Genomic DNA, 15033 nt, shown 5'->3' with positions numbered 1-15033 from the left:
CTAACATTGAGAAAGTGAACTGTGCACCAACATTGGGTGGACCAGTATTGAATAGCATCATAGTAGGTGACAGACATAGAATGTTAACCCTAGTCCTTTAGTTCAAAAGGTCACTTTTCTCGCCTTTGTCCTCATGAATTATAGCACGGTGTCTCATTAAATATGTCCTCTATTAGCCACTACTTACACTCTTCAAGTCCTAAAACACAAGTACACTTTCACAATTATACAGTAAAACAAGGTTCACAATATCGCAGCTGGGCTTTCACTTCACTTCATTCTATCTCACTAACTGACTGGCAATGCCCCGCCCCTTATATATCAGCGAGGGCATGGCTGACAATATTCTAGGAGGTTCAAGGAAAATGTAGTTCTCAGAAAGTCTGGACCTTTGTAGAATCTCATGGAACCTTACAGAACGTTTTAGGATGTTAGTGGAAAATGAATTTGTATATAGAATACCTGAAACATTTTATTTCAAACATTCTATTTTCCCTTTTGTCGCTAACAACAAAAGTGGTACGTTGAGCCTGGCACCCCCCAAGTCCCGCACCCCAAGCAGTTGCCTGGGTCACCTGCCCCTAAATCTGGCCCTGGTGAGTGATCTTGTATATTTGCAATGTGTGCTGAGATCCTTTGGGAAGAAAGGAACTATTTACACTTACAATGACAATGATTATGGTACCAGAAGACATTCTCTCAGTTTCAACCATTTTGACCTTTGCTATGAGTCTACAGAAAGTTGTACAGGTGCTCAGCCATCCCATCCTTGGGGACTGTATGCAACAGCTGCAGGTGTCAGATGTCCAAAAAGCCAAACATACTTTGCATTTATTATATAAGCCCAGATAAAGCAAACCACTGAAGCACCTACTTAACTTTAAGCATGTTAGTAGCCCATTTCAGATCAGAGATGGGTGGGCAGACTGGTTTCAGTGGGACTACTCATATGTTTTAAAGTTAAGCACATACTTCCGTGCTTTGCTGGTAAAGGCCATTAGAGTCAAATGGTACTTACTAGTGTGTGCCAGTTTTTGCTTTAGTTCTATAAAGTCAATGAGATTTATTATTATTATTTATTTACTTGTATTAAATTAAATTTGTGTATTACCACAAGGCTATATTTTTCTCTTTAAGTCTTTCAGCAACATCTATTATGTCATTTTCGGAGCTTACTTTCTCTTGTGCCAGATGTCTTGGATTCCTGTCTGAACGTTCAGTTAGACATTTTCAGGGACACTGGAAATCCATGTACATTGAAAATTTCTGTAACTAGCATTCTCACAGACTTTGCTGCATCTGTCAGATTCTAAAGCTTTTAGAAAAGCACTGGTTGTTAAGACACCCTTTCCAATACAAACCAACATGCTCAGGCAGACAGAACAAGGGGCAAAATTCTCCTTTCCATTCTGCTCTGTGGATCTCAATTGCATATTTTGACTTTTGTTATTTAAACTCCCATTGACATCAAGGCTTGATCCTTGTTGCTCCTTCCTATATCCAGCCCAGTTCCTGCTATCTCCCATTCTATCCCATACTCCCTGATCTCAGTCTATTATAGTCTATTCGGATTCTTATACTGTGCCCATCACTGAGGTGTTTGAGCATATTCTAGCACATTAATCTGATCCATGAACCTCCATATTTCCAGCCTTCTGCTGTTCCCCTCCAGATGTAACACAGTGGAAGGTCAGAGCTTTAGCATGATCTCCTTCTAGATCCTAGTGGATCCAGATCCATTTCACTTGACTGAGAAGGAAAAAGCATGGTTACTCTGCTGATATATTTGGTGTGTGGCTAATAGCAATGCAGTTAGTCCTTGGCAAAGGGTTTGGGTTACAAATTGATTTTATTGCCCATATGCTATTCAATTATGTACGCTGTTGTCATGGTATAAACCCCCAATCTGAACCTTAGCGTCCAAAAGATGGGGTACCAGCATGAATTCCTCTAAGCTCAATTAGCAGCTTAGTACTTATAGCGCTGCCACCAAGCAGGAATTCCAGTGCCTGATACACTCTGGTCCCCCCAAAACCTTGCCCGGGGACCCCCAAGACCCAGTCCCTCTGGATCTTAACACACGGAAAGTAAACCCTTTCCCTTACCGTTGCCTCTACCAGGCTTCCTCTCCCTGGATTACCCTGGAAGATTACTGTGATTCAAACTCCTTGAACCTTAAAACAGAGAGGAAAATTCACCTTCCCCCCTCCTTCTCTCTCCCCCTCCCAGACTCTCCCTGAGAGAAAGTAATCCTAACACAGAGATAAAATAACCTTTCTCTCCCCTTTCCCTCCTTTCTCCCCACCAATTCCCTGGTGAATCCAGACCCAGTCCCCTGGGTTCTCACCAGAATAAAAAAACAATCAGGTTCTTAAACAAGAAAAGCTTTTAATTAAAGAAAGAAAAAACAGTAAAAATTATCTTTGTAAATTTAAGATGGAATATGTTACAGGGTCTTTCAGCTATAGACGCTGGGAATACCCTCCCAGCCTAAGTATACAAGTATAAATTAAAATCCTTTCAGCAAAATACACATTTGAACTCCTTCCAGCCAAATACACATTTGCAAATAAAGAAAACAAACATAAGCCTAACTCGCCTTATGTACTTAGTGCTCACTATTCTGGACATATAAGAGACTGTATCAAAAAGATTGGAGAGAAACCTGGTTGCACATCTGGTCACTCTCAGAACCCAGAGAGAACAACAACCAAACACTAACAGCACACACAAAAACTTCCCTCCCTCAAGATTTGAAAGTATCCTGTCCCCTGATTGGTCCTCTGGTCAGGTGACAGCCAGGCTCACTGAACTTGTTAACCCTTTACAGTCAAAAGAGACATGAAGTACTCCTGTTCTATTAACCCTTAACTATCTGTTTATGACAGCTATAGCTTGATACATGTTCTTATTAGTAAAGGAATAAGAAGTTCAGGTGGATGGGAGGGTAGTGAGGAGATCACACTAAATAAATATTGTAACAGATTCCTCCACAAAAATTTGGAGTTCTTTCTATGGGAAGAGATTAGTAATAATCAGAAATGGGCCCAAACTGCAAAACATGGTTATTCATTTCAAGCACTTCAGAATGTGGGGTGATTGCATCTGAGATTTGGAGGGGTTGGCTATTGTAAAGGAAAGGGCCATTTGCTAAATTTTAATTTAAATCCATGTTCAAATCAAGTACAGGCGCTCAGATTCTGTGGCAGTATACAAGTACCTAGACAGATGGAGAATCAGGGGTGTTCAGATCCCTAGGGATTTCATACAGTACCCTCTCTAGCAGTAATAAATATCTTAATGATCTGTTACTGTTTATTGTAAAGAGGTAGCCATTAAAAAAGAAATGGATCGGAGAACTCTACTCCTTAGATTCTCACTCTGAAAGCAAACTGTGTTTGATCAGAAACCACTATTGATCCAATCTCAGTGCTGCAGGTTTCTTATTCCCACAGGTCAGAGATGCAAGATATATTGTTTGGAGTTGTGCAGCCATGATCTCATAAAAGATCTTTAGCTCTCAGGAGCCAATGAAAAGTCACCGTTTCTACTGACCATTTCATTTAATTTACAAAATTGTGGATTCCTCTGTCCCTAAATTCCTGAAACAAAATACAGATATTTTCTTCTTAAAATATTGCATAGTTTTCACTGGCTAGTTGATTTAAAAATATTTTAATGAACATAATAGTATAAAAGTATAATCTCTTCTGGCTGGGAGAAACCCACCGCTACTGAATTTCAATTATTCATCAGGTTTAGACTTCAAAATATTATTTTCATAAGCTACGCTTCTCTAAATGATTCATCTGAGCTTTGTAAATTTTGTACATAGCAAAATATTGGATCTGCAACATGGATAACATTTCTTTAGCAAAACATTTTTGCAGCCGCAGGCATGCTGAGTAGTATATAAGCTCTTAATGAAACGTTGGCAGATATAAGGGTTTTATGGGGTGGAAAACAGTGCAAATCAAAGAGCTTTGCTTAGTGTTTATGACATTTTCCCCCTCTGAATCTAACAATATTTATCCCACTTTTTACATCTTGCATTTGGCTCATCGCCTGTTGACTTTCTCTTTCACTGATATGTTCAAAGCAAACAAAAATAGTGTGTACTCAATATACCCAAGTCTGCAGTATGCCTGGCATCTTTTGAGTCTGATCTGCAGGATTTGGCTGCAGGTGTGCTGGTCCTTCATATATGGTTCTGCCATAAGCCTGGATTTATCCTAGTAAGGATATATTTAGCCATTCCAAACCTTGATTAAGTATTTCTGATCATCACTAGTTGTCCCTATGGTCCAGATCTTCAAAGATATTTAGGCACCTATCTTCCTGGGGCCTAAATTCTCAGATGCTCGAGATTAGTTACTTAACTTTTATCAGCATGAAACCCTGTATATCTATCTTGTGTTTGACATCTATGGCCTGGTCTTCAGTTTGTTGAAATCCATGGGACATTTGCTATTGCATATTGACCTTAAAGGGATTAAGATTGGTTCCTGTGCGTAACTTGCTGTATACTTCAGAATTCTGGCTCCTACTCAAACATGTCATTTTTCAGAAATGAATTATGATTTATGTGCAAGTCCCTCAGAAAATGTAACATGGCCATTTGTGTACATGTGTTTTTCTGAATCAGGCTTTAAAGGTCACCTAGAGGCAGAAAAAAATAGGCTTGTCTGCTTTTTTCCTTTACCATGTATAGATGCATGAGAGTTTGGGTTTTTTTAAAGTTTTATAATGTTTTTGAGGCATGTTTTTATTTGGTTTGGAAGTTTATTTTTGTTTGTTTGTTTCATTTGTTTACATTATAGTTTCATGGCCTGTTTAATTTGGAAGATTCTGTGATGACTAGAGAGCTAGTGATATGATTCTATCACAAGCAGTTGAGGTTGGATGAGATTTTTTATTTTTATTATAACTTGCACTGATTTAACTAAAGCTGTCTTTTTCAACTGATTTTATTAAACTGCTGCAACTCCCAGTGTGAACATGCTGATTTAAACTTGGCTTATATCAATTTTTCTTAAGTAAATTCCATACCGACTTAAACAAAGTCACTATAAACCAGGTACAAATCAGTTTAAGTTTATCCATGCAGGATTTGCAGCAGTAGAACTAAATCAATTTAAAACTTGATTTGAGTTTAAACTAGTGCGACTTGTAACATGGGCAAGGCCTTAGCCAGACTGTTTAAAATGGTTTGCTTTTAGTTAACACCTGTAAGTTACAATAAACATTTTGGACACAAGATATCTTTATTAAAGATTAAACACACTTCCACTGTCCCTTGAATTAAAATATGAGATCTACCAATATAAATCATCTGAGACATCCAGTAAATCCTCCAGCAAAACCAGAGAGAACCAGATTTTACCTTTCTAGTGTTCCTAAGTAAAGAAACAAACAGGGGAATAAAGCCAGAAAGTGTATCAGTCCAGTTCTTAAATATCCTTTGCAGGTCTCCTTAAACTTTTGTTGTAAACTATATTACACCATGCTAGAAACAAAGAAGGCTTCTCTCATGTAGGGAACAGTAATCTGTGTAAGGTTCTCTCACCTGAGTCCACTGGATGCTCTAATAGGGAGAGAGGGCTGTTGAACTAACTTTGCCTGTTCATAGAATAACCAAAAAGTTTAGGTTTCAGAGTAGCAGCCGTGTTAGTCTGTATCCGCAAAAAGAACAGGAGTACTTGTGGCACCTTAGAGACTAACAAATTTATTTAAGGAAAAGCTTTTGTGGGCTACAGCCCTGCAGCTCATGAAAGCTTATGCTCAAATAAATTTGTTGGACTCTAAGGTGCCACAAGTACTCCTGTTCTTTTTGCAAAAAGTTTAGCTCTTAAAACCTGTGGATCCCAGGGGACCAATCCTTGGAGGATCTGTGTCTCCACATTCTCTCCTGACTATAACCTGTTCTTACCATTGTCTCAGCCACACTGTTCCTTCAGGAACACATCTCCTCTCAATGAGGACAATATTTGAGTGCTTCTCACTGAAATATCTGAACTACCTGGACAATGCAAACTTTATCTTTCAAACGAAGAGCCTGAATCTCCTCTCATTTCCACCAATGTAAATCAGAAATTACTCCAACAATGTCAGTGGAGTTACACTAATATAAAACCGGGAAGTGGAGTCGAGTCCAAAGACTCCAACAAATTTTGGGTAGAGTGCAGATGGTGAAATTGATGCTGATGCTACACCTATATGTCTTCTGCTAAAAAGCCTCAATTATAAAGCAGCTTTGGAATCCTTTTCCATCTCCTCCTGTGGGGTCTGATAACATTATCCAAAAGATTGTTTGCCATTGCAGATTCCCACAAGATGAAATGTTTCTTCTCATGCTCCAGATTTGTTTTGTTTTGTGATCAAAATATGTACAGTAGATCATGGTAACTAGTACCTTTTGGATACCTAGATACATAGATGAAATGTTGATCTATTACTCTGTTTTTCTCATCAACAAATCATGTTAATTCCAATAGTCAGTTTCATTATGATTAACAGTACCTTGAGGCAACCTCACAAAATCGGGAGACTGAGAAAGTATATTCAGCTCCACAGTCCTGGCAATAATGACTGTATTTCATTATTATGAAGTGTAGGCTTGCTGGGGGGAATCTAGGCATAGGTAAACTTGATTTGCTGTGGAGGATTTAGTGAAAAATCATGGTTTTGGGGGTTAATACCTCCATCAGCTCAGAACATCAGTTGTCCAGGGAAGAATATTAAAGGGGTCATGGCCTGAAATGGTGGTTCCTTCCATGCCTGTCAGATCTATTCTGCAGCTGTCAAGGTTTTTCCCCCACTTTGAACTTTAGGGTACAAAAAGTGGGGACCTGCATAAACACTTTTAAGCTTAATTACTAGCTTAAATCTGGTACGCTGCTACCAGCCAGTATTTAGTGTCTGGCACACTTTCTGTTCCTCCAAAACCTTCCCTGGGGAACACAGATCCAAAACCCCTTGGATCTTAAAATAAGGAGAAATTAACCATCCCCCTCCTTTTCCCCCCAGACTTTCCCCTCCCTGGGTTGCCTTGAGAGGCTTCACACAGATTCAAACTCCTTGGATCTTAAAACAAGGAGGAATTAACCATCCTCCCTCCTTTCCCCCCACCAATCCCCTGGTGAGTTCAGACCCAATCCCTTGGATCTTAAAACAAGGAAAAATCAATCAGGTTCTTAAAAAGAAAGCTTTTAATTAAAGAAAGAAAAGGTAAAAATTATCTCTGTAAAATCAGGAGGTAAAATGCTTTACAGGGTACTCAGATTCATATAGACTAGAGGGACACCCCCCCCCCCCCAGCCTTAGATTCAAAGTTACAGCAAACAGAGGTAAAAAATCCTTCCAGCAAAAAGACACATTTACAAGTTGAGAAAACAAACGTAAGACTAATCCGCCTTGCCTGGCTATTACTTACAATTTTGAAACATGAAAGACTGATCCAGAAAGATTGGGAAAGCCTGAGTGTACGTCTGGTCCCTCTTAGCCCCCAGAGCGAACAATGAACAAAACAAAAAACACAAACAAAGACTTCCCTCCACACAGATTTGAAAGTATCTTGTCCCCCTGTTGATCCTCTGGTCAGGTGTCAGCTAGGTTTACTGAGCTTCTTAACCCTTTACAGGTAAAAGAGACATTAACCTTTAACCATCTGTTTATGACAGCAGCTCAGTCAGAGAGAAGAAGTTTGATAATAATTGGCCTCTTCCTCTCCTAGTATTAATGGGAGGTAAAAGCCAGTGGCTATAATAAGCAGATCATTCCTAAGATCAGTAAGAGAAGACTTATCCTCCAGAGGAAAACTGGAAATGGAGAATCTAAACAACCTGAAGATGGACCTACAGAAAAAATACAGATAGTTTTCTCTGTTCCTGTCACACAATTATATGAAATTTTGAGGTTTAAGCAATAAATCAACAAACTTGGAGGGTTAGGTGTGAAACATCAGCATGGGTAAAGTTTTGAGATGGTCATTTTAGGGGTTAATTTATGGACATCTTTGATGGGTTGACTTTTTACAAAATTGAGCTGGCACCCAGAATCAGCATCTGAAATCTTCTGGGGCAAATGGGCACAGAAGATCATGGATATTTGCTCATAGTGTTTAAAAGCCGACTTCTACTCTGTTACACCACTGTAAATCGGGAGTTAAATACATCACATTATACTGTAGATGTAACGTAATATACATGGGCATTTATGCAAGCTGAAGGGTTGTTTTGGATAGATAGGGGAAAATGATGTCACACTTAAATTAAACTAATAGAAGTTGGTTTTGTGTAGTACTTTTCATACTCGTAATAGCCCAAAATGTTTCACAAAGACTTAGATAATCACAGTATAGTGTATATTTCAGGGTCACACCTTTTCTTAGGGCTCAATCAAAAGCCTATTGGAATCAATGGAAAACTCTCATTGACTTGAATGGGCTTTGGATCAGACCCTCAGTGCGCAATTCTGTTGCCTTCTATTGGAGGCTTAATTGCAGCAATGTTTCCGAGTGTGTTCTTTTGCGTCATATGGGGGAGGAGGGAGGGTCAGAGCGAGAACCTGATATCCAAACTGTAGGCTGAACCCTGTGGGGTGCTGGGTATCCCTTAGAGATGCTGAGCATCCTCAATCCCCATTGAAGTCAGTCAAGTCAACAGTTCTCAGGATCAAGTTCAGTACTAGTAATGGGATGGACCAAAACTGTTCCCACAATGAAATGTCCTGTAATACAATGCCTCCTATGCTACCATGCCACACAATCAGATGACATGGAGACTTGTTTTTCAGTGGCAGTCATTCAAGAGAGAGGGTTAATGTGGAAAGATAATAGAGCCAACATTTTCAATTTGCCAAGAATTAAGTTCCATATTTTGGCCTTCTTTTCAGAAAGTTAATTCAAGTCTCTATGAGCTGGAGGAGCTCAACACCTCTGAAGATCAGACTGGTTTTATTTAGGTGTCTGGATATAGATGTAGAAGCCTAACTTCAGTCTCTGAGGTTTGAAAATGTTGGCCTAAATGTGTGGCGAGCATATAAATGTGTGATGCACTCTTGTGTTATGGAAACCCAAAGGGTTAATGTACCAGTACAATGTCATCTCTTAGGTCACTAAGGAGCACCCATGAAAGGTTTTCCCGTATCAGGAGTCTCTCTTATTCATGTCTGTTCAAACATTTACATTTTCAAGTATATCCAAAGATCCTTTGCTTCTGAGAGGCTCTGTGCACTGCATGTGCCACGAGACAAGCAACTTTTGCCCTGGTAATTGCTTATGTATGGTGATAACCATAGCAACATCCCAGGCAGATAATGTCATGCAAATTACTGCAGCTCCAGGGGTGGAAGATGTTAATACAGCATATACTTGCACCAGGACCAGCGCTAGTGTTTTTAGTGCCCGAGCGCACAGCCATTTCGCCACCCCGCACGCTGGTCCCGCGGCTCCGGTGGACCTGCCACAGTGGGGCCTGTGGAGGGTCCACTGGTCCGCGGCTCTGGTGGAGCTGCCGCAGGCGTGCCTGCGGGAGGTCCACCAGAGCAGAGGGAGCAGCGGACCGTCTGCAGGAATGCCTGCGGCAGCTCCACTGGAGCCACGGGACCAGGGGACCCTCCACAGGCACGACTGCAGCAGCTCCACTGCAACCGCCTGCCATCCCCTCCCGGCAAAATGCCGCCCCCCAATAATCCTGGCACCCTAGGTGATTGCCTAGGCCGCCTAAATGGAAGTGCTGGCCCTGACTTGCACCCTGGTCTTCAAAATTTTGCAGAGACTCCCTTCCCCTCCGCCCCCCATGAATACATGTTGTTTTTAAATTTGATTTCAACCTCCTCACTATGATCAAAAGGGAGAATAAGACCTCGTCCCAGTTTCTCATTGATATTCACATAGAGGGGGAGTAGGGAAGTCCTTCTGTGGTTCTGTCCTGAATAATTTTGTATGCATAGTGGAACTTCCACAGTGTGCATAGGGCATTAAAGTCCAGATACTTGGGTACATTTTTGGAAGCAGAGGTTCTGCACACGTAAAACTGAAGTGTAGGATGAACCTGGGCAGAGGGTTAACCACAGATGTTTTCACTGAGCTGTAAACCTCCCCAGATCATTTACAGAGATGATGGGAGTGTAGCTTTGTTTTTCAAAGCATCCTGCTGTGGCTGAAGCCTTAGCAGAGCCAATTCATTGTCACCAAAATGAAGAAAGCAGAGAGGAAGCTGCTAAAAGTTACTACTCCTTTTGAGTCACAATCAGAGCACTAGCACACACACACACGCTGAGAGTGATAAATCTATACAGATTCTAATCTGCCTATACACTAGTCCTTGTGTGACTTTAGTTGTAACATTGTGAGATTATAATAGAAATAACTTCAGATATAACTAGTGGCTTTTGTTAAAGATGTAGAGACCAAAGCAGGAAAACTGATTAGGTAAAGGTTTTCTTTTTATGGTAAAGAATGTGATCCACTGATTAATTTCACTTTTCTAGTTAAATATTGGTAATATGAGTATTATTCCTGTGATCAGTGTCACAAGTACTGATTGCCAAAGGCTGATCTGTCCCGGACCATGAAGTCATGATATTTCCATTAATGAGAGGGTAAGATTTTAAAGAGGACTTTCTGGTAACTTTCAGATTCAGAGTCTGCTGGGAGCTGAAAGAGATACATGTAGCTAGATTCCAATTTGCAAGGAAGATACTGTAAGAACAAATTGAACTATTTATTAGGCCAGCGTTGAACTGGCTCTATTATAAAAATACAAACTCCAACTTGTGCTTCTTGTGGTAGAAAATGGAGACCAAATTAGTGAAATAATTGAACAACCTGATTTACCCCAAAGATAGTAAAGTTGGAGAGTGTAAATTAAATGGAGTTAAAATATTAGTAATCTGTATCCTCGAGTGTATGGTACAGAGAGATTGTGAACTGTTAATTTACAGATCTGCCTGTAAAGGCCAGGTTGGAAGGTTTAATCTTTTTCTTTCTTATTTATATTTGAGGAGGGACCTAGTAATTTGGTCACTGGGCCACATACTGGTCAGTCATGCCAGCATAGATCTGGAATAGCTCTATTAATTTCAGTGAAATCTGAGAGCAGAATTTAGCCCATTTACTGTTAATCAAGTCTGTTGTTAAACCTCCAAACAGTGCTCAGGGCTACAAAGGTCCCTGACTTGAGCGAGAGATTTTGAACAAACATCTAATGGCATGTCTATTTAATAAAAATGGACTGCACCACAAAGAAACTTACAAACTCAGTGATCCAATTTATTGACAGAGACTGTTGAAAGTAATTGACAGCTGGAGTTTTGTCTACTTTTATCGACCTTGCATATACCATACACTTGTTTGCTATTTCTTTCTTTCTCTGTCTTAAGTCTTAAAAATCTTGCAGTGGTGCCTTGAGGGTGGTCTCTCACCAGACTCCAGATGACAATGAAGAGAATGGTGAACTCCTTCAGTTTCCAGGGACTAGATAAAATGGGAATCAATGAAAGTGAAGAACCTGTTCAAAATGAAGTTTCTAATATTTGCACCCCTGAAACCTTCTGAAACCAGTTGGCCAGTTTGTTCTGGTGATAATTATCCATCTCTTTGGGTTTTTTTTTTCCCATTCCGAGGTTGACCTCTCTGGAGATATACTGAACTCGTTCATGGAGGGACAATATCTTTCAAAATAAACATAATTAATTTTCAAGAGATTGTACGGTCTCAGTCTGATGGCAGGCCTCCAGCAGTTGCATAATACCATGTTATTTCCCCCCCCCCCCAAGCACTCCCTTCTACTTTGGTATTTATAGTATAGGCTTTTGTGTTGGAGATACTCTTAACACTTGAATTAAAAATGAAAGAGAAGAGTGTAATATGGAAATATCTACCACAACTATTAAGAACTTCTGGGGAAGATTAATAATAACAACAACCCAGTACTTAACACTTCCATAATGACTTCCATCTAAAGATCACAAACCACTTCACAGAAATGAATTGCTTAAGCATCACAGCACCGTTGTACTGTAGATAAATATTATCCCCATTTTACAGATGAGAAAATTGCTGCACAAAGAAGGGACTTACAGAAGGTTTCCCAGCAGGTTGGTGCCACATGTGGAATTAAGATCCACAGTTTTATGACTCTGAGTCCCCTGTTCTAACCATTAAACAATGTTGTTTCCCTAACTATACTTCACAGCTTAAACCTTTGCTTTTGTTTTTTGTTAAAAGTTATCAAGGGAAGAGTCTGCCAGTATGTGAAAGTGTTATGTTGATCAGATATACAAGTTAGCAAAGCACCTATGTCTTAACAGGTGGCTAAAAAATAAAAATTGGAACTATATGTCAAAATGATGCATGTTGAATAGAGAATGATTTATGTGGATAATTTTTATTTACTTTTCCTCTTCCTCACAGTTTCCTGCCTCACTGGCTGCCCACTTTTGCTTGATGTTCCAGGAAGCTTTGCATTATCACATGCAGCAACACACCTGAAGAGAGAAATTCTTTTGTCATTAGTAATAATTATAAAATCAATTCTATGATAAACCTGTTCTTGACCACAACTACTCCCTCTTAAAACTAGAAGTGACACACACACACACATACATACTCTCCCATCTATTGAATGCTTTAATCAAGACCACGCACAAAGGCCAAATATAAATGGGTTTTGTGCAGGAAACTACATAGGCACTGCAAGGAGGTGGCCTTTGGGCCCACAAAGACCATAGCTACAGGGAAAATTCAGCTTTCATTTGTAGCTCTGTTCTTTCACAAAATATCATTAGAATTGAAAACTGCTTGCTCGGGTTGAAAGTTTGTCACTGATTTATTTCCTGATTCCTCTTTCTCCCCTGCCTCAGTCCCTTTACCCTACCACCAGCAGAAGGGGGCTGAACTGAGGCTGACTCAGCTGGGATCCCTGAAGACTAGCATGAAAACAAAGCCTCCAAGGAGGAAGTCTGGAGAGGCTGCTCCACTCCAGAGCAGGAACCTTTGTCAGGTACCCAAACTCCAGCTGAGGGTATTGTGATGGGCCCTGTTGGACTGTTAAAGCAGTGAACCTGGGGAGGGCTGCAGGACATTACTGAAGATATTGAGATAGTCCTGGTTGGACCGTATACTCTGGAAGGGGTTTGTATTGTTTTTGCACACAGACTGTGTGTGACTCAGCCGGAGGACTGAGTCACTGAAGACCCTCCTGATGAGTGCAGTGTCCAATGGGACACTATGAGTGGAGAAATTGAGAAAAATTGCAGGCATGCACACAGTCGGGTCGGGGTGCTCACAAGAGGTGGGTGCCACCCCATTACAGTGTGGAAATAAATTGCTATCACACATTCTGTGCATTTGGGAAGTTATTCTGCCTTAAAGATGATCATTTCACTGTTAAGGTTTTGCAGTAGAGTCCAAGTTTGATTAAGCTGGGGTACACATTGCTTGTTGACAGCCTTACGAAGCCTTGGAATACGTTATTAACAGTGATATAGGCAATATGAAGTTGCAGAGGAATGGCCAATTCTTTCCCCTTAACTCCTTATGTCTATATTTTTAAGATTTTGGGTGGATCGGATGTGTCCTGCCACAACCTTAACTGTCAGTAAATGTAGTTTTTGTTTGCTAATAAAATCTAATCACTATAAGCCACTGAAGTAATGCCACTTCCGAAGCGAAACATATTGGTGATTATAAGGACCTCATCCAAAGCCCGCTGTAATCAGTGGAAAGGGTTCTACTGACATCGGTAGGTTTGGTTCAGCTCCTAGCTGTGCAAAGTAACACTGCACACCAGTTTAGGCCAGAAAGTGAAGAATACCACAAACTAGAAAAATCTACATTTGAATTCTTTTTGGATCACTAAGGTGATTTCAAAGAAAAATTATAAACAAATAATAAACTACACAGACACTTAAATGCCCAAGTAATGTACATTACAATAATAATGGAGAAGGCTGCTCTTTTGAACAAACAAATGAAATTGAAATGGGCATCTCAACTGAATTGTACTTAATATTACATTCAAATTCCTTGTTCTTTAGATCTTTAAAATTCTAACTTGACTGTTAAGGATGCAAAAGTTTAATTAGACAAAAGCTTGCTCGGAGGAGGAAACAAATCAGCAAAATTTCTTCAGACAATAACATATGAACATCTAGAGACTTGTTTGAAAGATTTCATGCAATGCCTTGCACATTTAACTCATGTTTGCACACAATAAAAGTTTTATGAGGTTCGTAGTATATTGGCTGTTCATAATTTACAAGCCAGTCAAACAGAATACACAATAGTTGCAAAGTTCTAATTTTGTGTTTGTGTGTAAGTGCAAACTTGCAAAAAGGGTTAGAACCTTTAAAAATGTCAATTAAGGGATAATTCCCAATTATCTTTTTTTGTTTTTGTTTTTGAGCTATCAAAGCTGCAACACTCCAGCTCTTAATTCATCACATGTATAGTGGTGTAGTAGGTATAGAAAGCTGCAACTTCTGTAGAAACACATATCAGCAAGTGCCAGAGCTGTGAAGTGAGTAGAAGATTATTTAGTTTATCTAAATAATCTGATAGCTATAGTACACAGTTGTAAATGTCAATGAGCCAGACAGGCTAATTCCTTGCTTGTGAAGTAGTGTTAGTATGCACATTATATGCAGTTTATGCTAAAATATAAATACACGATTACCTCTTAGGTTGTGAAATGGAATTGTATATGAAATAAACATTACATCGAGGGTCCTCCATGACTGAAAACTGTTTATGTCAAATACAGTTTGTTTAGTAGGGTTGATGGGCTTTATTCAAGGTTCCTAGAATTTATCTGCCAACCATAAATAATTATTTAACAACTAATAGGGCAAGGCCAGAAATATAATAGCTTTTATGTTGAAATTAACATCAAGTGATCTGTAGACATCTGCTCAGCAAGCCAAACGTGGTCCACGTGTTGTATGTTTTGCATCACTGCCTCAAAATAACAAGCGGCGTTTATATTTGGAAGGGCAGTTTTCCTTGTTAAAATGAAAAAAAAAATACACTGA

The sequence above is a fragment of the Gopherus evgoodei genome, chromosome 4, assembly GCF_007399415.2.
Source record: "Gopherus evgoodei ecotype Sinaloan lineage chromosome 4, rGopEvg1_v1.p, whole genome shotgun sequence".
Lineage (NCBI taxonomy): Eukaryota > Metazoa > Chordata > Testudines > Testudinidae > Gopherus > Gopherus evgoodei.
Note: the sequence above shows the minus strand (reverse complement) of the source record.